This window comes from Ambystoma mexicanum, chromosome 9, assembly GCF_040938575.1.
Source record: "Ambystoma mexicanum isolate Mex_15411 chromosome 9, UKY_AmexF1_1, whole genome shotgun sequence".
NCBI classification, from domain to species: domain Eukaryota; kingdom Metazoa; phylum Chordata; class Amphibia; order Caudata; family Ambystomatidae; genus Ambystoma; species Ambystoma mexicanum.
In genome coordinates, this window is record NC_090931.1 from 35,675,219 (window position 1) to 35,702,331 (window position 27,113).

The window sequence follows — 27,113 nt, forward strand, 5'->3', positions numbered from 1 at the left end:
TCAAGACGGAGACGAGCATTATGCTTCATCTTCACTTTATTTCTGTCTCCAGCAGTTTCAACAATAAACACATTTTTTATAACTTCCCATATGGGAACGAACATTTTTTTATTATTATTTTTTAACTTATTCAACCAAAAAACGACATTTCCCTTTTTTGTCCCAGGCCAACTGTAGTCAATGTCCGGACCACGTGATCCTAGTCCTTCAACTTCCTGTTCTCTCCCTCTTCTTTCCTGCTCTCTATGCAGATAAGTAGCATTTCTTATAGCTGCGTAGTGTATGCTTAAAGGATAGTTCCGGGACTTTTTTTTTATTGTCCCTACGGGTCGGCCATGTGTTTGTAAGCATAAATCGGTAGATCGTAGGAAACTTTCCTATGGACCTTACCCTACTTTTCGCCCATTATCGCACTCGAAATCAGCCTCCATTTTGTGATAATCCTATCATTTCGCCCCATCGACCTGGCTCACCTGCCTTTGCGGCACTAAATCAAATCCCCCGCCCCTGAGCCTGACATCAGCAGACGCGTACTGCCCATTTCAAGCACGTCTCGTGTCAACAATCGCTGCGCCTCAGCTATTGACGTGTTGCCATGGAAATGGCAGGACGCCTCTTTCCCCAATAAGTATAAACAGACCGTTTCACAACATACAGCAGCAGATTTTCGATTCCATTCCTCTCTCTGTGTTACTTTGAGTATTCTGTGACTCGTTTCAGTGCTCTGGTCAGCTACCTTCGCCGCTTGTAGCCCGTGTGAACACCTGTACCATCTCTGTAAATTATTTTACTATCTTTACCGCACAATGGCCACAATAATGCCGTATATGTACGAGCCCGAGTACACCGAGGAGGAACTACTGGAAAGGCAAGCACGCGAAAACGATGGGGATTCGGACGGCAGTTGGGAGGACCAGTCAACGGATGAAGAGCCTGGACCATGTCGCATGGACGGCGTCTCCACCTGGTGCACGTGCAATCGGTGCGAGCTAATGCCAACTGAGGAGGAGAACTGCTGCTGCCGTGAAAATTCCGGGTGCTTGGCCTACATTTCGGAAAGCGAGCAAAGTCTGCAGGAAGGCGAGCAAAGTCCGCAATGCATCACCGAGCTGCCAGAGTTCAGGGAAGCCTGCCTCTCACGGACAGTGTTGAGGATGATGATGGTGCTTATGCACGAACTTCGTGGCACTGTTCGTCCGCGTAATCCGAGTAACGAGTAAGTATACTCTGTTTGTGATGTCAGTGATGCCACCACTATTTCATGGTCGTCTCCCACATATAAAATTACATTTACATATCATTCGAACGCATGTAAATTGGTTCCATATAGTGCATTTTCTAGATATAATTTTTTTCTAAGAAAAATGACATGTGTTACCTGAATCGACATTGATAAGAAAGTTTGGTCAGTTTAATACAGTTTGCATCTTTTTTTTTCACAGGTGGTACAGGCTGGTGGCCTATCGTTGCTTCACTTGGTGGCTTCACGGGAGGCTCGGACACCCCGTTCGGAGAGTAATACCTGCCTGTGCGGTACTTGCCATTAGACAACATTTCCCCAGTGACAGTGGACAATACCGCGGATTTTCCCTCGATGTGCTGCAACCTCAACTTTACAATGTGTAATGTTTATTATTTATGTTTAATTAAAATCTAAAATAAAGCCCAACATATATTTTAACAATGGTTGTTTTGATTTTTTAAATGAATCTAGTGTGTCTCCGTTGAATAGCCTTCCAGTGCCTTGTCTTGTCACACCACATGTCTCCGGCCAGCATCCTCCCTCACGCTGGCCGCACACCTTCAATCCACATAACCGTTGAACCCATATATGCAGCAGTCATACATATATTATTTTGTGGGTTGGCATCAAGCGTTGGCAATAAAAAGCTGTTGGATTTTATTGATACAAAACATGGTTATAGGTAAATGATAAATATGGTTGATCATAATAAATCCTCTTTTTGGGCACCGGGTACAGAGATGACCCCCATATATTCTCCTGGGAGGGTGAGTTATTTATAAACTCACCCCCCTGCCTTCCATGTAGTAGATCCTGCAGCCATCCTCTTACATTCAGTTAGATGGCCTCTCCTTGGTGAGGCCCTGCGGCAAACGGGTCTTGTCTGCACGACCACCGCCCCGATCCACCCCCCGCCCTATCAAAGGCAGTTCGCACCAGGGTACTTGTGCTGGCAAGTGGAGCTGTCAGGGAGCGATAAAGGCCAAGAGGTGCCAAAGACCATGTACACTTCAAAGTGGTCTATAGAGCATGGGTTGTTGTTCCCATGTCTACCTCCAGACCCCGTGTCTCCTGCCAAGCATCCCCCCTCACGCTGGACGGCCCCCTGCAATCCACATAAGTGTGTCTCCATTCACGAGTCTTCCTGTGTCTTGTCTGCACGACCACCGCCCCGATCCACCCCCCGCCCTATCAAAGGCAGTTCGCACCGGGGTACTTGCGCTGCTGGCAAGTGGAGCTGTCAGGGAGCGATAAAGGCCAAGAGGTGCCAAAGACCATGTACACTTCAAAGTGGTCTATAGAGCATGGGTTGTTGTTCCCATGTCTACCTCCAGACCCCGTGTCTCCTGCCAAGCATCCCCCCTCACGCTGGACGCCCCCCTGCAATCCACATAAGTGTGTCTCCATTCACGAGTCTTCCTGTGTCTTGTCTGCACGACCACCGCCCCGATCCACCCCCCGCCCTATCAAAGGCAGTTCGCACCAGGGTACTTGCGCTGCTGGCAAGTGGAGCTGTCAGGGAGCGATAAAGGCCAAGAGGTGCCAAAGACCATGTACACTTCAAAGTGGTCTATAGAGCATGGGTTGTTGTTCCCATGTCTACCTCCAGACCCCGTGTCTCCTGCCAAGCATCCCCCCTCACGCTGGACGCCCCCCTGCAATCCGCATAATGCCACGACATATACACGTCATTCATTCACAAACACACCCCTGTTTCGAATTCTTTATAACCCACTTCATATTTCTAATGAGAACTTCTTTGCGCTTTGCTAGTCAACCCGTGAAGGTGCTGGTTATCTGCTCTTCGTCTCTGTGAACTTCCGTGACCACTTTGAGCAAACTCGTCAGTTTGCAACCTGTGAACTGCTACCTGTTCTACGACAAGAAACTACTCTGATCCCTGCATCTAACTGTTTGTTCGTCAAGGTAAGTCCATGTACCATAATCATTTTGCGTCCAATTTTTTAATTTATATCTATTTGCTAGTAGTCATCAAATTGCATCCATGTTTTCTTTTCGTTCACGACAGTACATGCAAGGAACTAGTCACATGTTCTGAGTTTAGTCAAATTACTTTTTCTATTTTTTGAAAGTTATTGAAATACTTATCCGCATGTGAATAACGTGTATAGTTCCAAGAACCAAAACGGACCTTGCATTGAACCTTTTATGTGTCATTTAATGTTTTAACACATTGGTATTCATAGAGAATTGTTGATCTTTACTTTTCAGAACTTTCCATAATGCCTGCCTGTTCCATTGGCGGTTGCCCTTCGAAGACCCATAACAAATCTGAAGGTACTATAATGCATGTTTTCCCTAAGACAATAGATCAGATAAGAGAATGGGTCCGATATTGCGGATATCCAGCCTCTGAGCTAGAAAGTAGAGTCCTAGAAGTCTTTGCGGACAAGAGGGGTGATCGATACCGCATCTGCAGCAGGCACTTTAGCCCAGACATGTACTCCACATCATTGCTAATAAAGAAGAAAACACCGCGAGCGAGGCGAAAATTGCTCTCAACCGCTATTCCCACTCTATTCGTCCACATCCCTCCACTGGTGAGTCAAGTTTACGTATTTATCTCTCGGCATTGCGGTAGTGTGTAGCATTAGCTAACAATAATTTCCCCATTTATGTATCCACTCAATATGAAGGCGGAAGATTCTCCATCCGTGTCGTTATTGCAGTCATCAGCCACTTCAAGCGCCTATCGGGTAATCTTACTTAGCTATTCTGACACTGACTTGTTTTAGGCATGTAAATCAATAGTTTTAATTGATCGTGTAATTATTTTACCTAATGGTACACCACAGTACTCGTCCTCTAGTCTTTCTTTTCAGTTATAATTATTGTTATCCAAAATAATGCAAGTACTGTCTTTCAGGGAGATGCTGAGGAGTCCAACGCATTGACGACAACCGTAGATGTCACTCAGATGCTCGAGGTACGTTTCCGGACAGTTCCATCGATGGAGATCATCAGATCTTGCATTCTTGTAGCGTGATTGTTACACACAATGTTTCTTTCGTTTTTAGCCATTTCGTCCTTCTGTCGTCGCCCTCCTATGTGTCTTCTTTTTTCAATATTGTGTTCATTACTAATGAAAGTCCTATGTTTCAGGGAGTCGATGGAGCATTAGTCCAAGAAGAAGGGGGAGCATGCAGTTACGGGTCGGCGCAACAGCTTGCAGAAGTGTGCACCGCAGTTACAGCGTCCCTTGATGTTCTTATGCATTTCGAGGTATGGATACTGACAGATCAATCATGCGAGATCAAATGACGTGATTACATCCGCTATACTTCCTTCTTTATTAACGCAAGTACTATGTTTCAGGGAGCTGACGGAGCTTCTTCAACAAGAACATCACCCCTAGTAGTTGATGCAGATCTCTGGGTGGTGACACTTCCAACGATGGAGCAAATCGAATAATATTTAGATATCCATTATTTATTTTAGACAACTGATCATTTGTGCAGGTCTATTTAGATGAGCCGTTGACGCCTGCAGAAAGTTTATGTTCTTTTAAACAAAATAGAAAACCATACTAATGCAATTACTGTGTTTCAGGGAGTTGCTGAAGCGTCATCTTCAATAATATCATCAATGGAAGTCTATGCGGAGCCCGAGGTATGGATCTTGACAGTTCAATCTAACTAGATCAACAATGCGTGAACTATTGTCGTTTGAATGTTCTACACAATGCGTTCATTCGTGTTTTGCTATTGAGATGTACGTATGGGTATTGGTCCCCAAGTACATTTTGTGTTTTCAATATTATTATACATACTAATGAAAGTTCTATGTTTCAGGGAGTCGATGGAGCCTCAGTGAGTGATGGATGTGCTTATCATGAAAATATAGTCGTTGCAGCGCGAGAGGAAGTGGAGACCTGCACACACGAGTCGGAGCAACAGCGTCCAGATGTTGAAGTTCGAGGCAAGAAAGTTTCAAAGAAAAGAAAGCAAAAGAAGGTTAGTGTCCTGTTCACTATATTATGTTGTCTTTCACTGTCAATAGTTCAATACTGTAAGTTGTGTTTAAACTGAACATCCCTTTTCTAATCTGTCCTCTAGTTGCGAGTGGGTGTAAGAACTAGATCTACACAGACAGTGAAGCGAACGAGAGATGTTGCTTGTCAAACCTTTTGGCAGGGACTTGAGACTGGAGATGCATCGTGCCAATGGGAAGAATATGAAGTGATTGACAACGGAGCTATACCACCACCAGCCATTGATAGCGAATGTCCTCCTGGTAGTTTGGATGCAGTCGGAGATCAATTCACAGAATCCACACCCGCAAAAAATAAGAGCGCGCGAAAGTTGAAGACATTGTTTTTTTCTCCCATCTCCGGACAAGGAACAGTTGTTGCAGTGGAAGAGAATGACATGGACGACAATGAAACACCATCAATATCACTCAGCATAGCGGAAGACGATATCAGAGATTGTACCTTTCATGCGAGTGACATGTCCTCAACGTTACAGGCCGAACCAGCTGGGATGCAGAGTGACAGTATAAGGAAAGAGGCCAAATTCATTGTATTCGATAGCTGTTTGATGGATATTATTATGATGATGAAATGTGGGCATTGGGTTGGTGGGGAAGTATGTGGGGAGCCATTGATTAATGTGACTCGTGCAATTCGAGGCACTAACCTTAAAATACATGCCACCTGTACACAATATCATCCGTTCGCATGGTCTGCACAACCCATGCTGGGGCAACTGCCAGCAGGCAATCTACTTTGTGCAGCGGCCGCACTTTTTAGTGGTTCAAGTTTTAAAAAGTTACAGTATTTCTTTCAGTTTGTGGGAATCCATTTCATTGAGAAAACTCAGTTCTACAAATACCAAACCGATTATCTATTTCCAGCCATCAGCGAAGCTTGGAGAATGGAAAAAATGTCAATGGAAAGTACATTCGCGGGCAAACGCTTCAGGCTAGCCGGTGATGGACAGTGCGACAGCCCAGGATTTTCAGCCAAGTACTGCACCTACCACTTTCAGGACATGGAAAGTAAGAAAATTGTGAGTTCGGTGGTCGTGCAGGTGTCACAAAGTACATCCTCAGTGGCCATGGAGAAAGTTGGCTTTGTAGCATCATTGCAAGAACTACAATCGCGGGGAATGGTGATCGACCTGATAGCCACGGACAGACACGTTTCAATTGCCAAGACAATGAGAGAAGAGTACAAAAATATAAATCACCAATTTGACGTATGGCATCTTGCAAAAACAATCAATAAAAAATTGTCGGCTGCAGGAAAAAAAAAAGATATGCAAGGTATTTCACAGTGGTCCAAGTCAATCAGCAACCATCTTTGGTGGAGCTCAAAAACATGTGAAGGGTCGTTGGAAATTCTACTGGAAAAATGGCGGTCAGTAATGTTGCACTGTAGCAACGTACATCGATGGTCGACAAATGAACATTTCCACAAATGTGAACATGGCCATTTGTCCACAGAGGAGGCACGGAAGAAGAAGTGGTTGATTCCTTCATCACCCACTCACAAGGCCATTGAAAAGATTGTATTTGATAAAACTATAACAAGAGATTTGAGGGGACTCACGGAATTCTGCCACACAGGAGATTTGGAGGTGTTCCACAATATGTGCCTAAAGTACAGGCCCAAAAGATTGCATTTTGGCATGGAAGGCATGATAAATCGGACTCTTCTAGCGGTCTTGGCACATAACCATAATGTTGGCCGTCAACAAAGTAGGACGACCGGAACTTTAGGGACGCTTCGCTACAATAAGGCCTTCACTAAAAGAAGTAAACAATGGGTGATCAAACCAGTGTTTGAGGATATGCAATATGAGTTTATTGAGAGACTTATCGTAGATGTCCTCGATAGGCACATACATGGAGTGGTGAACGAACCTATGCAGGGGACAACTGCATTGCCACCCAACATTGCCTCTGTTCCATGTCCACCTAAAGCAGAGCTCATTGAGAAATACACATCACGGTTTAAATGATTGTAATTTGATTGTCTGTTCTCTCGAGTCTCCTCATGTTGCAGGCCCAAACTAGAAATGTGTGCTCGCTCAAAGTGAAGGTCAGCTGCTTTGATGTTTTGCTCGGGTGGCAGAACGGCCCACGACCCAGTATAAGGTTCTATGCTGATTTGACCTTGACAGGCCGGGACCATCCCGAAAGACTAAGAAAAGATAATGAATAAAATTTCAGAAACGAAACGATGAGCCACGTTCATTAGAAGAAGTAACGTCGGCAAAGAAGGAGTGGTGTTTCGGGTCTGCCCTACACAGAGACACAATGGAAAATGCAAATATAATGTAAGTAACTTTTGATGAGTTTATACCGCAATTTCATTACTATACAGTGGCTTTAAAGACGGGTTCAGTTGTACTTGTTCGTTCTATGTGGCATATTGTTTTCTACCGCGCACTATCTTGAGGAGAAACATCTGCTTTTACTGAAGTACCTCAAAACCTTCCTCTTTGCTTCTGCTTTCTCTCTCCCTCTCCCCTGCTACAACTGGTCCACTGTCTGCGACCTCGGTCCTGGGCCCTTCCACTCTCCACCTGCACTGCCTCCCTGTCAACCCCTGCACTGGGGGACTGTCTCAGTATCCTACAGCCCTCCCCTTCCCAGCACTTGTTCTGCACTTACCTTGCACTTGCCACCAGCTGGCCCTATTTATTTATTATTTTATGCTACTTACCTTGTACTCCACTCCCCCCCCCCCCTCCATGCCTCGCCACGCCTTTAAACACTTGTGTACACCCAGTAGCGCTGTCCTCGCTATGAAATGAATAATTTTAATAAGGATCTGATGGTGAGACTAATTTCATTTTTTATGTTTTTAGGTACATCATTCACTACTGTCTGTGTCACGAGTACCAGACACCGGCGGACGGCTTCTACAGCCGCCAGTTGCTTCTCCGCGTGAACAACGTTACCACCCTGACCATTTTATGGGACGATCGCCAAGTACAAGTATGCCCTTACGCGGTACTAACGGTTAGATGCAACATACCTACCGTTGTGGTGGCCTAGTGCCTCGTTGTTGGAACAGCCATGCGATTATCAGTGCGACCGAAGAGCTTATTTTTATCGTAAACCAACACCCTGTGTACTGCACACGAACATCGCTTCCCTCAATACGAACTTTTTGGAACATGAGCAAATAAAAATGCAAATCGCTGAATATTCTCTAAACATTTGATGTCAAATAAATGTACTTTACCACATTTACAATCTTGCGGTTTGATTTCAAAGTACAGTTTCATATTCCGAATTGTGGTGCGCTGTATTGTGAGCTGATCTGTGTTGATTTCCGGGGTCTGTGTGGAGTCGCGTAGAAGACGCCTGGGCGCGTTTGCCTACGCAGCTCAGTCACGTCACGGATAGAGGCGGGGAATATGAATGTTTTGATAAAGTCTGTTTCAGGGGCGGGGGATTTGATTTAGTGCCGCAAAGGCAGGTGAGCCAGGTCGATGGGGCGAAATGATAGGATTATCACAAAATGGAGGCTGATTTCGAGTGCGATAATGGGCGAAAAGTCGGGTAAGGTCCATAGGAAAGTTTCCTACGATCTACCGATTTATGCTTACAAACACATGGCCGACCCGTAGGGACAATAAAAAAAAAGTCCCGGAACTATCCTTTAAGTAAATACAGCTTATTAGAAACGCACAGTCAACAGAAAGCCTTGACAGATTTAAAAGTGACATGATTAAGTGCGCGTGACGTATTGCCAGATAGCGATATTTCTGTTTTGGTAATTAGTTTAGAGACGGCGGCCACGTGCCACACTCACGGCATACTTGGGGATCGCCGTCCTCCGCATACACTGTGTAGGAGCACCCTCCCTTGGAAAGGAGGAGTAAAGCTTATTCGGCAAGCGCGATGCCTAGCAGCCCCCACCCTTGGGGGGGGCAGGGCTAGGCTTGTGCGCCATAGCTGACACGCAACATGAGAGAGCAATTCGCTCACTGGTCAGGGAGGAGCCCCCCCCTCTGGAAGGAGGGGCCTCTTTCCAGCAAACGCATTGTGATTCTAGAAGGTACACGCTTTGCTACAGAGAGCGTAATAGTACAGTGAATACTGTAAATTTCACCCGCTGAAGCGGACAGGGAACACTGGAGTCCCTAACAGCAGCTGCAGGAGAGAAATAACACTCCCAGAACACCCGACAAAGGCTGCTCATAGAGCCCACAGCAAATATTAGCTGTGCAACGTTAGACATAAGAATGTTGTATTGAAGCCTGCTCTGCAGGCCAGAGGGTGCAGCCTCACAGTAAGATATACAGTGAGTCAGTGGACGTGCCACTACACCTGAGCAGGTATTGTAAGGCACAATCAGCACAACATGACAGAGTTCGAGTGGAGCGAAGAGGATCTGGAGGCATTCTATTCAGAAGATCTGGCCTATAGTTTCAAATAAGTGCTTGGAGACTCACTTGTAGAGGCAGTGGCTCAATGGGTGAGGCCCCTACAAGAAAGACTAGAAACAATTGAGACATATCTGAGCCAGAAAGAGATGAGCACCATATCCAAAGAAAGCACACCCACAAGGGTCACGCCAGAGGACCCATGGGTGTTTAATAAGACCCGGAAGAGAAAGAACTCTTCTGACCCCCAGGGTCATTCAGACAGGGCAGAACTGAAGGTCGCACTCCTCTGATAATGGAATTCCTTGTGAATAGCTCTTCTGATCCATCACTCCTTTGGTGTTGAGTCTCTGGCAAGTCACTGTTAAGACGGATTTCTGAACTCTGTCCTGGCGGCGCAGAAGTTCAGAAGGCCAACCTAATTAACCTCTGGACAAGCCAGACCAATCAGGGTAGCGATCGCAGCGGTCAAGACTAGGTCTCAAGAGGGGTGAGGGTGACTGAAAGCCCGCAATGAGCACACAAAGCAAGGACACTTACAAACTACTCCAAACAGGTGTTATATTCAAAATATATACACATTTATTCCAAGGCCTTTAAAACAATGACCGTAGCGAGAAATCACAATACAACTCTAGTAAACCAACACATACCAAACCAATACAATATATATACAAATACAAACAAGTCTGAAGCGTTAGATGCACAAAATGTGTAGTCCACCTAGAAGGGAAGGAAAACAGGCAGTGCGAAATAATGCTTAGACCCAGTCCGCCTTCAGAGGCACCTAACTAAAAGGAAGTCCGAGCCCTAGGAAGAGTGGAGCCTTGTGCTCAAAAGTACCTGCACACTCTGGTGCCAACGGGCAAAAAGGGGAGTCTCTTCGAGGGAATCAGGCAGTTCAGTTTAGTGCACAAATGAAGAAGAACAGAGTTCCGCGACTCAAGCGCAGCCTCCACTGTGGGAGAAGCAGAGCGCGAGTACGGAAAGGCGTGCTGTTTTGACACAGCGGGGAAAAGCTATGGGCTCCTGCAGGAGGGCGACCAGTTCCTAGCTATGCTACTCACCGGTCCCCGATGCAAGCAGACCCAGGCTTCTCCGCGTCAGTTTCAGTGCTGGCAGGTTCAGGAGAGCAGGGGACGTCTCGTCGTCGTGTAGATTCTGCAGCAGCAGAGTTGAGTTAAAGATGTCCCAAACGAAGTGAAGCCGCACAGTTTGTTACCACAGCAAGGCAACGGAGCGGCCGTGTGTATCTCAGCCAAATGTACACTACTGACTTCAGACCTGGGAACGCCAAGTGTACGAATCGTGTGAGAGTGACAAGGACTAGAAATACAACACAACCTGGCGGCGGTTACAGAGCAAGACTCCTGTGTAGGCTGGTCAGTCTGCTGGATGGCCCAGAGACACTTCCGAAGGCTTATGTGCAGGAGATGGTGAAGATGCCGAGAATAGCTGTTCCCGCTATTCCAAGGGTCGAAGTACCAGTACAGGCCTTCTGGTTCGATCAGAGGTAAAAAGGGTTTCACAAGGCGACAGCAGTGCAGAGGAGCAGTCCTTCAGCGGGTCACCAGCGATTCCTCGGTTCAGCCTCGTGGTTGCAGGATACTTGGCTCCTGTATTCCTTCGTTCGTGAGAACTCAGGAGATCGACATGGTAGTGGCGTTTCCAGCCCCTTCTTATCCACGGTTCCCTTCGCGCCAAAATGGAGGGGACCCAATGGGAGATCCGCTCATCAACACTCACACCATACGTGGACCTATCACGGACCACGATGGCCCCAGGCATTCACACCACCCTAGACTCTCTGGCACCCAGGATGTGTATTGGGACCAGACATCCCAGCCCACATCCTGGAGGCACACACAAGGCCTATAGAAGCCCGCGAAAGCATCCGTGTTTCGCGGGAAAGTACATGCCCAAACAAGGAAGGCCCCGGGTCGGCTCGACCTGGGGAAGGTGAAGGGAGCAAGACGGTCAGCGGACAGGACAAAGGAGCCTCGTGGTCTGGCCATTTTGGGAGCCAGGCCACCATTTTGGGCTAAGCGCGAGAAACGCGCTTAAAACGCCAAAAGGAGCTCAAAACACAAGAAACGATCGCTGCCACCATTCCCGTCCGTGATTCACTTGCACCGATCAGTTACAATCCAAAAATAGTATCTAGGGCCTGTAGAAGGCTAGAGACCCAAGAGAGCAGTAACTTAGCTTACAGTGCCCTCTTGTGTCATGTTGCACGAAAGCAGCAACATGATAAAGAAACTACGGAAAACAGCGTTTCCCGGTACTGACTGTCTTAAGGGCATGTCAGTTTCCCCGTAAGAATGGAGCGAAAGCCCAGAGGAGTGCGGCAGAAGGCTGCACTTCTCTGGCAAAGTCTAGATTATGGTGAAAAACAACAGCAAAAAGTTTAGGGGTTGCCACATGGAAGGAAAATTACCCACAATTACGAAATCTTTCCTAACACTCGGCCTTCCCAGACTATGGACAAGGGGAACTAATCCACCCCTGGATGAGTCTCTTGTTCAGGTCGGTTAAACATTCTGGACAACCCATCAGCATTGCTATGTTGGACACCTGGCCTATGCTCAATAGTGAAGTCGAAGCCTTGTAGACTTATGGACCACCTAAGCAACTTTGGATTCTCCCCCTTCATGTTCATTAGCCACTTTAAGGGCTTATGGTCAGTTTGCACAGTGAAGTGGGTCCCATAGAGGTAGGGCCTCAGCTTCCGTAGGGCCCACACAACAGAGAAACATTCTTTCTCTACCGTGGACCATCTGAGCTCTCTGTCCTTAAGCTGGCGGCTAATAAAACCAATAGGGTGTTCCTTACCCTTCTCATCTACTTGCGATAGTACAGCTCCTATCCCAGTGTCAGAGGCGTCCGTCTGCACAATAAAAGGTCTTTGATAATCCGGGGCCCTGAGGACAGGGGCCTGGCACAAAGATTCTTTTAAGCCATTGAAGGCCTTCTCACACTCGTCAGTCCAAGTTACGTTCTTGGGTTTCTTCGGAGTGGTGAGGGCAGTCAGAGGGGCAGCTATGGTGCCATAATCTGCCACGAAGTTGCGGTAATACCCCGTGAGTCCTAAGAAGGCTCTCACTTGGGTCTGCGTAGTGGGGGTAAGCCAGTCTTGTACTGCTTGTACTTTACTGGGAAGAGGCTGTATCATCCCGCCACCTACTTCATGTCCAAGGTAAACCACTGAGCCTTGTCCAATCTGGCATTTACTAGCCTTTATGGTCAAGTGTGCTTTCTGAAGAGCCTGGAGCACAATCCCGAGGTGTTTCACATGGTCTTCCCAGGTGGCACTGAAAACTGCTATATCGTCCAGATATGCAAGACAGAATTCGTCCAACCCATTCAACACATGATTCACAAGCCTCTGGAAAGTGGCAGGTGCATTTTTCAACCCGAACGGCATTACCCGGAATTGGTAAAGGCCGTCTGGAGTCGAAAACGCTGTCTTCTCCTTGGCACGTTCTGCTAAAGCTATTTGCCAATAGCCAGCAGTGAGGTCAAACGTGCTGAGGTACTTGGAGGCACCCAAAGTATCCACCAGCTCATCTGTTCGAGGCAAGGGGTGTGCATCTGTCTTGGTGACAGCATTCAGAGCCCTGTAATCCATGCAGAACCTCAATTCAGAAGTGCCTGCCTTTGGAACCAAAACCACAGGGCTGGACCAAGGACTACTAGAGGGTTCAATCACCCCAAGGTCTAACATCTTGTTGACCTCGGTCTTGATATAAGACCGTACTTTGTCTGACATCCTGTATCCCCTACTTTTGGTAGGTACACTGTCTCCTGTGTCTATGTTATGTTTGTACCAAGGTGTCAAACCAGGCGACTGTGAAAACAGGGGGGAAAACTGCCTAAGCAAACTTTTCACCTCAGCCTGCTGATCAGAAGTCAGGTGAGGGGCCACCCGGACACCCTCAAAGGAGCTATCTGAAGGACCGCTTTGGAACAGGTCGGGGAGAGGTTCAGACTCCTCTTCCTCAACATCGGAAGCCAGTAGCAGTGCTGCGATTTCGACTCTTGGGATGAAAGCCTTCAGCCTATTTACGTGAAACACTTTTGGAGCCTGTCCAGGCCTTCCAAGGTCCACTAAATAGTTAACCTCAGCCAGGGGCTCCACCACTGTGTAAGGGCCTGACCATTTGTCCTGTAAAGCTCGAGGCCTTATAGGATTCATGATCAGGACTTGCTGACCAGGTGTAAAGTTGATGAGGGAAGCTTTCTGGTCGTACCAATGTTTCACCAGCGCTTGTCCTGTCTTCAATTTATCACTAGCCAAGCCCATCAGAAGTACTTTCCGTTTTCTGAGCCCCAGCACATAATCTACTACGTTGGTAGTAACAGGGGGAGTGGACATCTCCCATCCCTCTTTGACTATGGCTAAGGGTCCCCGTACAGGATGACCGAACAGAAGTTCGAAGGGGCTGAAGCCAACCCCCTCCTGTGGTACCTCTCGGTTGGCAAACAGTAAGCATGGTAAAAGAAGATCCCATTTTCTTCTCTGAGGTTCTTCCAGAGCCCCAATCATGCTTTTTAACGTTCTGTTGAAACGTTCCACCAGACCATTGGTCTGGGGGTGGTATGCAGAAGAGAACTTGTAGGTGGCCCCACGTTCTTTCCACATAGCCTGTATATACTTCGACATAAAGTTGCTGCCACGATCCAACACAACTTCTTTAGGGAAGCCAACCCTAGTAAATATGCCAAGTAACGCTTTTGCAACTCACTTGGCAGTTACAGTTTTCAATGGGATGGCCTCAGGATATCTGGTTGCATGGTCGACCAGCACCAGGATAAACCTATTGCCTGAGGATGTTTGCGGGTCAAGGGGACCAACGATGTCGATCCCTACCCTTTCGAATGGTATTCCCACAACTGGGAGTGGTACCAATGGAGCTTGGATTGTCGAGCCAACCTTCCCAGGTAACTGGCAGGAGGCACAACTCCTGCAGTGACTTTCTACTTGCACCCCCATCTTGGGCCAGTAGAAGTGCATGGATAACCTTTGCTTGGTCCTCTTAATACCAGGGTGACCAGCAAGGGGCACTTCATGCGCCAACTGCAGGAGGAAGGGTCTTACAGCAAGGGGAACCACCAACCTCCTATGGTCTCCTTCTGTTGGCCTTTACTGAATTCGTCTCTATCAGGACCACCTTCTACTAACAAGTCTTTTAGTTCAGGATGGTCGTTGGGGTCAAATACTTCAGGCATCGCCACCTCCTCGTCAGGCCCGGGCGATTGACCAACTTCCTTCACCGCAGTGGTAGGCGAGCTCGGGGGAATATTCTCTTTCCCTCGACTTGACTTGTTTACTCCTTTCGCCTTGGGTTTCCCCTTCGGCTGGGGCGGCGTGTTGGTCTTGGCCAATGCTGCCCGTGCTTGAGACCGTGTGTAGGGTCTTTCGGCAGTGTCTCCTACGAGCCCTAAAGCTCTGAGATCATTACCTAACAAGACCTTTCCGGGGATGTTTCTCTGAATGCTCACTGGAATCCTGACTGCTGTACCATTTAAAGTAAGATTTACAGGTATTACTGGGAACATACGGAGTGGGCCGTCAGCCAACTTAGTGGGCATCAGAGTAGCTCTGGCAACTTCCTCTGAGTCTACCAAGGTAGAATCCACTACAGTTCGACTGCACCCACTATCCCTAAGAGCTGGAGTATCTACTCCATTGATCAGCACACTGTCTTTAAAGTAGTGCTTGGTATTATCTGGAATCCTAGCATAAGCCTCTGCGACTTTAGGCTCCCAGGAACCCAGGGAAACTAAAACTACCTCAGCTTCTATCCCGCTGGGAAATGAGTCTGAGGAGAAGGATGCTCCTGTAATCTCTTCTTCCTCGTAGGAGGAGAAGGCCAGATTAGCGGAGTGGACCCCCAAAGGTCTAACCTTACACCGGGGATCCCCCTTCACGTGGTCAGTTGCCCCACAAGCAAAACAAGATCCATTGGGTCTGTTTACATAGGGAGGCTTATTGTACCCAGAGTTCTGTTTCGGAGGCTGACCTCCACTACCCTGTGAGTTCTCTTGTGTCTTACCCTTATTTTTCTTTCTGTGGCCCTTTTGAGAAGAAGATTTATCAGATTCTCCACCCTCCTTATCTTTGGACTTTTTCCCTTCCTCCTGCTTACCAGGATGAGTTTTGTCCTTATGGGACACTCGATGTGACACCCATAAGTCTGCTGCAATGGCCAGCTTCTTAGGATCTATCTCCTTCGAATTGGCCAAATGCTGCTTAAGCTCCGGGGAAGAAGATGCAAAAATGTGTTCCAGCATGACAAGATTTATCATGCCTTCAAAGGTAGAAACCTTATAACCTTCGACCCAGCCAGTCAAGTTTTTTAAAGATTCGGTTACATAAGATACCCAAGTACAAAAAACCCAGATCGAAGTCCTGAAGGACAAGGGCAAATTAGCAATGCTATTACTCCTCGACCTTTCCGCCGCATTTGATTTGGTTAACCACCATATCCTTTGCAGGCACCTCCACTCTGCTGCCAACTTCTCTCCCTCCGCAGCGGCCTGGATCAAATCGTTCCTGAGCAACAGATCTATGAGGGTCTATGCACCTTCCGCTGCCGCAGTTCCCTCCCCTATTCATTGCGGTGTTCCTCAGGGTTCTTGCGTGTCACCTACTCTTTACAATATCTTTACGAAACCACTCTTTTATGTGCTTGATTATCTGGGTGTCTCCTACACCAACTATGCGGACGACACCCAGATACTCATTCCCATCTCTGGTGATTATCTTGCTGACACCAAGGCCCTCAATGACGTCTACTTGGTCATCCAAGCCTGGATGGCCCAGCACCAGCTATGTCTGAACGACGATAAGACGGAGCTACTTATCCTGGGTACATCACAACGCCTGAGCAAACTTGAGCCATCCTATCAGTCCTTCATCATAGACGGCAACTCCAGACAAGTCTCGAAAGACACTAAAACACTAGGCTTTTACCTGGATTCCACCTTATCCTTGTCAAGACAAACTAATGCAGTCAGGTCCACCTCCGCCTACACGTGCAAACTCATTTCAGCCTGCAGACCATTCCTCACCACCCACAATAGCGTCACACTAGCGAGAACACTTATCATGGCAAAAATAGATTACTGCAGTGCTCTATATTTAGGCACCAGCCAAGAAAACCTGTCCAAACTCCAAACCACCCAGAACAATGCAATTCGAGCGGCCCTGAACATCCCTCGTAACCACCACATCTCAGAAGCCAGATCTAGCCTTAAGTGGTTACCCGTGAAGCAGAGAATTTCCCTAAAAACGCTTGCCCTCACGCACAAATGCCTAGCCAACAAGGCTCCGATCTATCTCTGCAGTCGGCTTTCGTACCACTCCACTGCCCGACCACTAAGAATTGCTCAGACTCACTGCCTTACTATCCCTAGGTTTAAGCTCCAAAAAGCGGGAGGCACTAGCTTCCCTGTCCTAGCCTCCAAACTTTGGAACACCCTCCCCGCTGCCATCAGAGCTGAAGACTCCTTCAACACCTTCAAGAATAAAACCAAATCTTGGCTCTTTGACCAGCAATAGTTGTGTTAGACATCTGTCCTACTTACCCAGCCCGCCTGTTCCCCTGCACGATTTCCGGTCTGCTACCTTCCCAACTACCTCAGGGATACTTCCTCTGCGGAGCCTAGGGACACTGTACCATGTGTAATATTTGTAATTATTAAGATTGTTATTATGCTGTATTGGTATACTTTTATTGTAATTTATCTCCCTGTATGTTCTTTTCTTGCAACCCTGTACAAATTGCGCCCTGATGCCCCCGTCCTGATGGTCTGCGCGTTATAAATAAACAAATACAAATACCACCTTCTTTTTTCTTGTACTCTCGGAATCGTTTTAAATATTGGGCCAGAGTCTTTCCAAACTTTAAAATGAGAGTTTGCTTTAACATTGCGAAATCAGCTCGCTCAGCCTTCTACATTTCCATAATGGCACTACAGCCAGAATGGGGCAGTCTGCTGAGTAACCAGGCAATTTTATCAGCATTGTCAACTTGTTGAACTTCGCATGCATACTCAAACGCATTCAGCCAGTCCATAATGTCATTCCTTTCCTCATACACACTGAGCAGATCTTTCGGAAACCGTGGATGAGAGGAGGCCCCAGACCCATGTCCAGCACCCTTGGACCCATTTGCAACCTGAAGCTTGGCCAGTTCCAACTGGTGATCCCTGTCTTTCTGTTTTTCTGCCTGTTCGATTTTTAGCTTGACCCTATTGAACTCAAGCTCTTCCTGTAGTTTGGCCGTATTGAACTCAAGCTCCTTCTGCCTAAACAGCAGCTCTTGCTTCTTGAATTCAAGCATGGCCTTCCCATCGACACTGGCAGAGGAAACATTAGACATCACATCCTCCCTGTCCTCGTGATCGCGGTGGATCAGTGCAGCGGCAGAACCGTCGGTTCTACCAGTGAGAGCAGCCCCACCTCCTTCCGCACTGTCCTCAGAAGTTATAGCGTCAAGCTGCGCTTCTTGCCACGCCACGATTCTTTGGATCATATCCAATTTAGTGCCTTGAGAGGAAACACCTCTCTCCGCACACCTCTTTTTCAATGTTTCTGATTTGGAAGCATTTAAAGTTAACAAGGTATTTGTTTCCATACTGTTAGATAGGACTATGGCCTTTTTAAAGTTAAACTATAATAATTCACTACGTGTCCTGGTAGGAATAACTTGAAATGCCTTAGTTCGTGCGCAACATTGGATACCTTCAGTCGTATCCCACCGCTGTACACCAATTTGTTAAGACGGATTTCTGAACTCTGTCCTGGCGGCGCAGAAGTTCAGAAGGCCAACCTAATTACTTGGAACAGGGTAACCTCTGGACAAGCCAGACCAATCAGGGTAGCGATCGCGGCGGTCAAGACTAGGTCTCAAGAGGGGTGAGGGTGACTGAAAGCCCGCAATGAGCACACAAAGCAAGGACACTTACAAACTACTCCAAACAGGTGTTATATTCAAAATATATACACATTTATTCAAGGCCTTTAAAACAATGACCGTAGCGAGAAATCACAATACAACTCTAGTAAACCAACACATACCAAACCAATACAATATATATACAAATACAAACAAGTCTAAAGTGTTAGATGCACGAAATGTGTAGTCCACCTAGAAGGGAAGGAAAACAGGCAGTGCGAAATAATGCTTAGACCCAGTCCGCCTTCAGAGGCACCTAACTAAAAGGAAGTCCGAGCCCTACGAAGAGTGGAGCCTTGTGCTCAAAAGTACCTGCACACGCTGGTGCCAACGGGCAAAAAGGGGAGTCTCTTCGAGGGAATCAGGCAGTTCAGTTTAGTGCACAAATGAAGAAGAACAGAGTTCTGCGACTGAAGCGCAGCCTCCACTGTGGGCAGAAGCAGAGCGCGAGTACGGAAAGGCGTGCTGATTTGACACAGCGGGGAAAAGCTATGGGCTCCTGCAGGAGGGCGACCAGTTCCTAGCTATGCTACTCACCGGTCCCCGATGCAAGCAGACCCAGGCTTCTCCGCGTCAGTTTCAGTGCTGGCAGGTTCAGGAGAGCAAGGGACGTCTCGTCGGCGTGTAGATTCTGCAGCAGCAGAGTTGAGTTAAAGATGTCCCAAACGAAGTGAACCCGCACAGTTTGTTACCACAGCAGGGCAACGGAGCGGCAGTGTGTATCTCAGCCAAATGTACACTACTCATTTCAGACCTGGGAACGCCAAGTGTACGAATCGTGTGAGAGTGACAAGGACTAGAAATACAACACAACCTGGCGGCGGTTACAGAGCAAGACTCCTGTGTAGGCTGGTCAGTCTGCTGGATGGCCCAGAGACACTTCCGAAGGCTTACGTGCAGGAGATGGTGAAGATGCCGAGAATAGCTGTTCCCGCTATTCCAAGGGTCGAAGTACCAGTACAGGCCTTCTGGTTCGATCAGAGGTAAAAAGGGTTTCACAAGGCGACAGCAGTGCAGAGGAGCAGTCCTTCAGCGGGTCACCAGCGATTCCTCGGTTCAGCCTCGTGGTTGCAGGATACTTGGCTCCTGTATTCCTTCGTTCGTGAGAACTCAGGAGATCGACATGGTAGTGGCGTTTCCAGTCCCCTCTTATCCATGGTTCCCTTTGCGCCAAAACGGAGGGGACCCAATGGGAGATCTGCTCATCAACACTCACACCATATGTGGACCTATCACGGACCACGGTGGTCCCAGGCATTCACACCACCCTAGACTCTCTGGCACCCAGGATGTGTATTGGGACCAGACATCCCAGCCCACATCCTGGAGGCACACACAAGGCCTGTAGAAGCCCACGAAAGCATCCGTGTTTCGCGGGAAAGTACATGCCCAAATAAGGAAGGCCCCGGGTCGGCTCGACCTGGGGAAGGTGAAGGGAGCAAGACGGTCAGCGGACAGGACAAAGGAGCCTCGTGGTCTGGCCATTTTGGGAGCCAGGCCACCATTTTGGGCTAAGCGCGAGAAACGCGCTTAAAACGCCAAAAGGAGCTCAAAACACAAGAAACGATCGCTGCCACCATTCCCGTCCGTGATTCACTTGCACCGATCAGTTACAATCCAAAAAGAGTATCTAGGGCCTGTAGAAGGCTAGAGACCCAAGAGAGCAGTAACTTAGCTTACAGTGCCCTCTTGTGTCATGTTGCACGAAAGCCGCAACATGATAAAGAAACTACGGAAAACAGCGTTTCCCGGTACTGACTGTCTTAAGGGCATGTCAGTTTCCCCGTAAGAATGGAGCGAAAGCCCAGAGGAGTGCGGCAGAAGGCTGCACTTCTCTGGCAAAGTCTAGATCATGGTGAAAAACAACAGCAAAAAGTTTAGGGGTTGCCACATGGAAGGAAAATTACCCACAATTACGAAATCTTTCCTAACAGTCACTCTCCTCCGGTCAGTCATGCCTCTGGTCCTTGGTTTCCTGGTGGGTCGCTCACCTCTGATCCATCAGCCTTCTGGTCATTGGCTCCCTTGTGAGTTACTCCTCTGGTCCTTGGTTTGCTGGTGGGCCGGCCGCTCTCCTCTGATACATCAGCCTTCTGGTCATTGGCTCCCTTCTGAGTTGCTCTTCTGGTCTTTGGCTCCCTTGTAGCTTGATCTTCTCTGGTCCATCAGCCTTCTGGTCATTGTCTCCCTTGTGAGTTGCTCCTCTGGTCCTTGGTTTCCTGGTGGGCCGCTCTCCTCTGATCCGCCAGCCTTCTGGTCATTGGCTCCCTTGTGAGTTGCTCCTCTGGTCCTTGGCTCCCTGGTGGGTCGCTCTTCTCTGGTCTATCAGTCCTCTGGTCATGGGCTTCCTTCTGAGTAGCTCCTCTGGTACATCACTCCTCTGGTGTTGGCTCCCTGGTGAGTCACTCTCCTCTGTTCCATCACGCCTCTGGTCCTTGGTTTCCTGGTGGGTCGTTCCCCTCTGATCCATCAGCCGTCTGGTCATTGGCTCCCTTGTGAGTTGCTCCTCTGGTCCTTGACTCCCTGGTGGGTTGCTCTTCTCTGGTATCAATCCTGTGGTCATGGGCTTCTTTGTGAGTAGGTCCTCGAGTAGGTCCTCTGGTCCATCACTCCTCTGGTGTTGGCTCCCTGGCGAATCACTCTCCTCTGTACAGTCACCCCTCTGGTCCTTGGTTTCCTGGTGGGTCGTTCTCCTCTGATCCGTCAGCCTTCTGGTCTTTGGCTCCCTTGTGAGTTTCTCCTCTGGTCCTTGGTTTCCTGGTTGGCCGCTCTCCTCTGATCTGTCAGCCTTCTGGTCATTGGCTCCCTTGTGAGTTGCTCCTCTGGTCCTTGGCTCCCTGGTGGGTCGCTCCTCTCTGGTCTATCAATTCTCTGGTCATGGACTTCCATGTGAGTAGCTCCTCTGGTCCATCACTCCTCTGGTGTTTGCTCCCTGGCGAGTCACTCTCCTCTGGTCAGTCATGCCTACCTATGGTCCTTGTCTTCCTGGTGGGTGGTTCTCCTCGGAACCGTCAGCCTTCTGGTCATTGGCTCCCTTGTGAGTTGATCCTCTGGCATTGGCTCCCAGGTGGGTCACTCTTCTCTGGTCCATCAGCCTTCTGGTCATTGGCTCGCTTGTGATTTGGTCCCCTGGTCCTTGGTTTCATGGTGGGTTGCTCTCCTTTGGTCTAGCACTCCTCTAGTCATGGGCTTCATTGTGAGTAGCTCCTTCACTCCTCTGGTGTTGGATCCCTGGCAAGTCACTCTCCTCTGGTCAGTCACACCTCTGGTCCTTCATTTCCTGGTGGGTCTCTCTCCTTTGATCCGTCAGCCTTTTGGTCATTGGCTCCTGTGTGAGTTGCTCCTCCGGTCCTTGGTTTGCTGGTGGGTCACTCTTCTCTGGTCCATCAGCCTTCTGGTCATTGGCTCATTTGTGAGTTGCTCCTCTGGTCCTTGGCTCCCTCGTCGGTCTCTCTTCTCTGTTCCATCAGCCTTCTCGTCATTGGCTCCCTTGTGACTTGCTCCTCTGACTCTGGCTCCTTGGTGGGTCACTCTTCTCTGCTACATCAGCTTTCTGGTCATTGGCTCCCTAGTGAGTTGCTCTTCTGGTCCTTGGTTTCTGGTGGGCCGTTCTCCTCTGATCTGTCAGCCTTCTGGTTTTTGGCTCCCTTATGAGTTACTCCTCTGGCCCTAGGTTTCCTGGTGGGTCACTCTTCTCTGGTACATCAGCCTTCTGGCCATTGGCTCCCTTGTGCATTGCTCTTCTCTGGACCATCAGCCTTTTGGTCATTGGCTCCCTTGTGAGCTGCTCCTCTGGTCCTGGGTTTCCTGGTTGGAGGTGCTCCTCTGATCTGTCAGCCTTCTGGTCATTGCCTCCTATGAGAAACCAGAAGGTGTCTCACCTGCTAGTCCCTGGGGATCTCTCTCTCAGGTAGCCAGGGAACAGCCATCACCTTTGGATCCAGACCCTGGGGGTGGACCACTGCGGGAGGATCACCTGGGTGGACTTCGGGTTGTGGGATTGGGACACCAGATGGCGAAACACGGTATCCCTCCCCCTGTAACACCTTTACCCCATCCTACCAGGTAGGATACGTGGAAACTTTGCCCCCCCCCTCTCCCCTCTTTTCCCTTAACAAACACTTCCACATGGACAGCCCACTCTGGGAGAAAATAGATTCACACCCGAGCAGTGTACCTGAGATGTCACGCTACTATGGTCAGACGAAGTCAGGAAATTACTGACAATCACTCACACCAGACTTCCATTAAACTTCCCCACATGGATAAAAGGCGGAGCATGAGAGGGTGTCCAGCCAAAGGATTGAAAAAAAAGGATCGAATGCACTTTTTTTTAATCCAAAAGGACCTAAAAAAAGGGTGGTATGCTTTTCTATTTATTTATTTATATATTTTTAGTTTGGTATGCAAAAAAAAGTTTTTTTAAAAAAGGAAACAGGGGTTGAGGGGGGAACCCCCCCATAAAAAAAATAAAAATAAAATTCGACCCTTTTTTCGGTCCTTTTGGTGTCGAAAAAAAGGCATTCGATCCTTTTGTTTTAGATCCTATCACCTATAACTGCATGAGAGCACACTCTGAGCGAGGCAAAGCACATGAAGGAACAGCAGTTTCGAGTCGGCAGCTGAGCGAGGGGAGAAAGACGGGAAACCAAGAAAGGTTTGCAAGGAGGGAAATACCCTTCACCTTTTCGGCAAGACACCGTTACTTTCCATGAAACCTTCCAAGCAGAAAGCAAAAGGCCAGGAAAACAGACTGAAGACTCCTGCAGTGTGTGCCGGAGATACCGGAGGCTACACCACGTAACTAACCAAAGTGGGGATGAGCGGCAGCCGCTGGAGTATCGTCCTTGGCTCCAACAACAAAGAAGCATCAGAGAAATCAACACAGCCAGTGAGTTGTGGAGACTGATTCAAGACCGGTCTGTGTTGAAGTCAAGGATGCAAGCGGCAATATTGTATAACGAACGGTGGAATGAACATTGTTAAATGCGTGTGATAAATTTCATTCGAATACAAGGTTGGCTTCGGCCGGAAGTTTGGTCAATGCCAAAACAAGCTCGACCACGGTTATTGAGTGGGTCAATATTCCGCAGTTGATGTGGGCGGTGGGTGGGACAAAGTTGGGGCAGATGTTGTGGGTTCCTGATGTCAGATCGGGATGGTTTGGGGAGTTTCTGTTTAAAGGAGTTTGATTGTTAAAATCAGAGAGCGGTTACATGGCAGAATGGCCGTATCACTTGCGACAGGGGCGAGGCTACGGACAGATGATCTTTACAACATGCGGGTATGTAGTGATACACAAAATTGCAACTTTGCCAATCAGGGCTTTAGATGACAGCATTAGCCGCTGAAAGCCAATAGTTTATTCAAAGTGTGTGCCAAAAATGCTGACAGTAGTCTGTTGTAGCACTTCCATTATGCAGTAGTGAGCTACAAGGAATATGCAGGCCTAGTATGAGTGATAGGTCACATTATGCATTGTTGATAGACAGGCAGGGCGAAGGCCCCAGCTCTGTAGCTAATAGACAATATTGGAGTGTTTGGAACATTATGGCACCTATATAGCGCTTAGATAGCCAGTCTTAAGCGCTATGAACACTAAACTATGAGTGCATGCCTTTTAGAGCTTGCTCTAATAGGGTTAATACATCTCGGCTTCCCTTAGAATATTCTGCCTCTCTAACGGTAGCCCTGTAAACTAATCTCCCTTTCTCTGGGAAGGCACTGATAAGACATTCCTGAGCTTTCGCGCAGATGGGCTCCAGGGAGGGGCACAGAAAAAGGAGCACAGTGGAAATTCACAGAGCTGGGTTTTTCCATGAGCCAGCCTATATTTTGCACAGGGAAAGTTCTGGAACTGTGCGTCATGGACGGACAGCACGAGATTATAAAATATGCATGCTCACATGACTCAGGTGGGAGATCGACCTGTGGACTTGGTTCGAGCAAGATCAAGTGCCCGGAATTTGGAGCTCTGACGGCACCCAGCAGCGCTGTCCTCTGAGCGGGGCTTGTTACAGCTAGCTTATGAGGGCCATGGTCTCCCAGTGCTGATTGAAGGGGCGTAAGACCGTGTTTCTCTATGTTTCTCTATGTTTTTCTAAGTTCTATGTTTCTCTATATTTTGCATTTCTCTAAGTTTTGTGCTTTGTAATCTTCTCTAACTTGAATCCCAAAATGTAAATGAAATTCACTGTTTAGAATAAATACTAAAACTTATTGAAGGTGTCATTTGTCACTAGCATGAGTTCACTGCTCAGCACAATAGAACCTGTATTTTGGGCTGAATTGGGTATTTTTTGCTCTCAAAGGGCTGGCCCCGAGGAAGATTTTGCCCATATCAAGACATTTGGTGGCAGCTTGGTGGGATTTGTGAAGAGCAGTGCCTTGCTGTGAAATGACAAATTGTGTGAGAGAACACAGTGCAGAGTGATGAGCAGGCTGTCGCATTTCCTTGGTGGTCTCACTGCAGCTCTGAGACTTCAAAAGACAGCAGCATTGTGTCGGCCTGCCGTGGCCGATAGCTTGTGTGGTTAAGACTCCCTTCAGTAAATCAGTCGTGACTGACTTATTGCTTGGGAATGGAGCCAGGGAGTACAAGGCGATAAACAAGCGGGAAATGGCTTTGTTTAAAGCGCTCCGATGAATGGTCAAGAAAGATGTATGTTCAATTAGGAAAGAATTCTATCATGCGGTTTCCCCAGTTTAAAGTTGTAATTTGAAATGCAAAGTGAGACGGAGTTCTCAACTCTATTCTGTCATGAGGGCAGGAAAAATAGTTGCAAGGATTTGACATGCAAATTGTGAATAGTAATTCTAATCATTGATTCAGCCCCAGTGTGCTAGCGAGTGGGGGGCTGTAATGTACGGAGGCGAAGGTTCGCTTTTTTAAATGTATTCTTTTGAAGTGTTGACATTCCTGAAGATAACGTAGGGAATGAGCCGTGTTTAGGAGAAAGAGTAATGAAAGAAGACGTCGCACTCATTCATTTGTCTAAGATTTAATGATACGGAGCTCGCCAGTCGCCCCTCTCACATCAGGCCACCAAATTCCTTTCTCCCTCTCTAACCGCCGTTCCTCGCTGCGGTCACGCGGCGCTCATTAGAATCTAGCACAAGAGCACGCGCGACCGCCGCGAGGACACAGCGGTGCTTTACATTCTCTACATATCTTCCCCCTCAAACAGGGCAAAAACACTTTATATAATACTTATAACTGTAATGTAAAACTTAATAATGGGGTACAATTTGTGTCTGGGGCAATGAAGAAGTTTCTTGCAGGATATAGTATAAAACACACAAGGACCGCTCTGTATAATCCTAAAGCAAATGGACTTGTTGAAAGAGTTAACAGGTATATAAAAGGGGGACTGCAGATGGCCATGAAATCGAGGCAACCATGGAGGGAAGTATTAAAGATGCTGACGTGGGGTTCCACCTCTGCTGAAGTTTTAATGTCCCGAACACACCCCTCTTATGCTGTCTTCCATGACTCTGAATTTTTCCTTTACTGCCCCTCCTCCCTGGCTATGCCCCCAGCCCCCCCTCTCCCTGCTCCTCACCTTCGTGTCCAATGAGAGGGGGAGTGGGCGGCATCCACCAGGACAAACAGCCTTTCCTTGAGTGGCCGTTCTAGTGAGAGTGGGGAGAATGTCCCCCTGCAGCGCCACGCTCCAAGGCACTGCGGAGACAGCTGCTCTTTAGGCCCCCACCTCTCCACAGGCTTCCTCCTGTCTTCGTTTAATCACAACACGTTCCGCTTCAAAGGAAACGTTGCTGGGCTCCTTGGCAAGCTCCGTAATCCCATCCTCGTCGCCACTTGAAAGAAGACGTCGCACTCATTCATTTGTCTAAGATTTAATGATACGGAGCTCGCCAGTCGCCCCTCTCACATCAGGCCACCAAATTCCTTTCTCCCTCTCTAACCGCCGTTCCTCGCTGCGGTCACGCGGCGCTCATTAGAATCTAGCACAAGAGCACGCGCGACCGCTGCGAGGACACAGCGGTGCTTTACATTCTCTACAAGTAACATCTGTGCTGAGAGCCTAAAGGGTTTGTTTTTCTTTTGGCAACTGTAAATTCCATGTGCTGGTGGTGCATTCTGTTTAAAGGAAACACACTAAAATGACTATATTGCATTTTAGTTGTGCCATGTTTATAATGGGTGAGAGACTCACTTAAAAAAGAAAGTGAGTGAATGGTATTTGGATTTTCGATTTTTGTGTATTGATTTGAAATTGCAGAATCAGTTTGCAATGGTTTGGGGGAAAAAACAATTTATATTTTTCTAAATTGCCCCTGGAGTATTTTTGACTGTTCCCACGCTATGCCATGGATTTGTACTGTTGCGTTATAAGTGATGTATGTTTTTGGAAATAGTGACCTGTTGACTGTGGTACATGGTGAAAAATGTTGTTGACACATTTAACAGCCCACAAGCAATATAGAGTGTGGGTTGCTCTTGCAGAGAAAAAAAACGTGCAGGGAGCTGCACTACACATGGCATTTTTTTTTTAATGCACTGAAATAAGTGGTTATATTCTG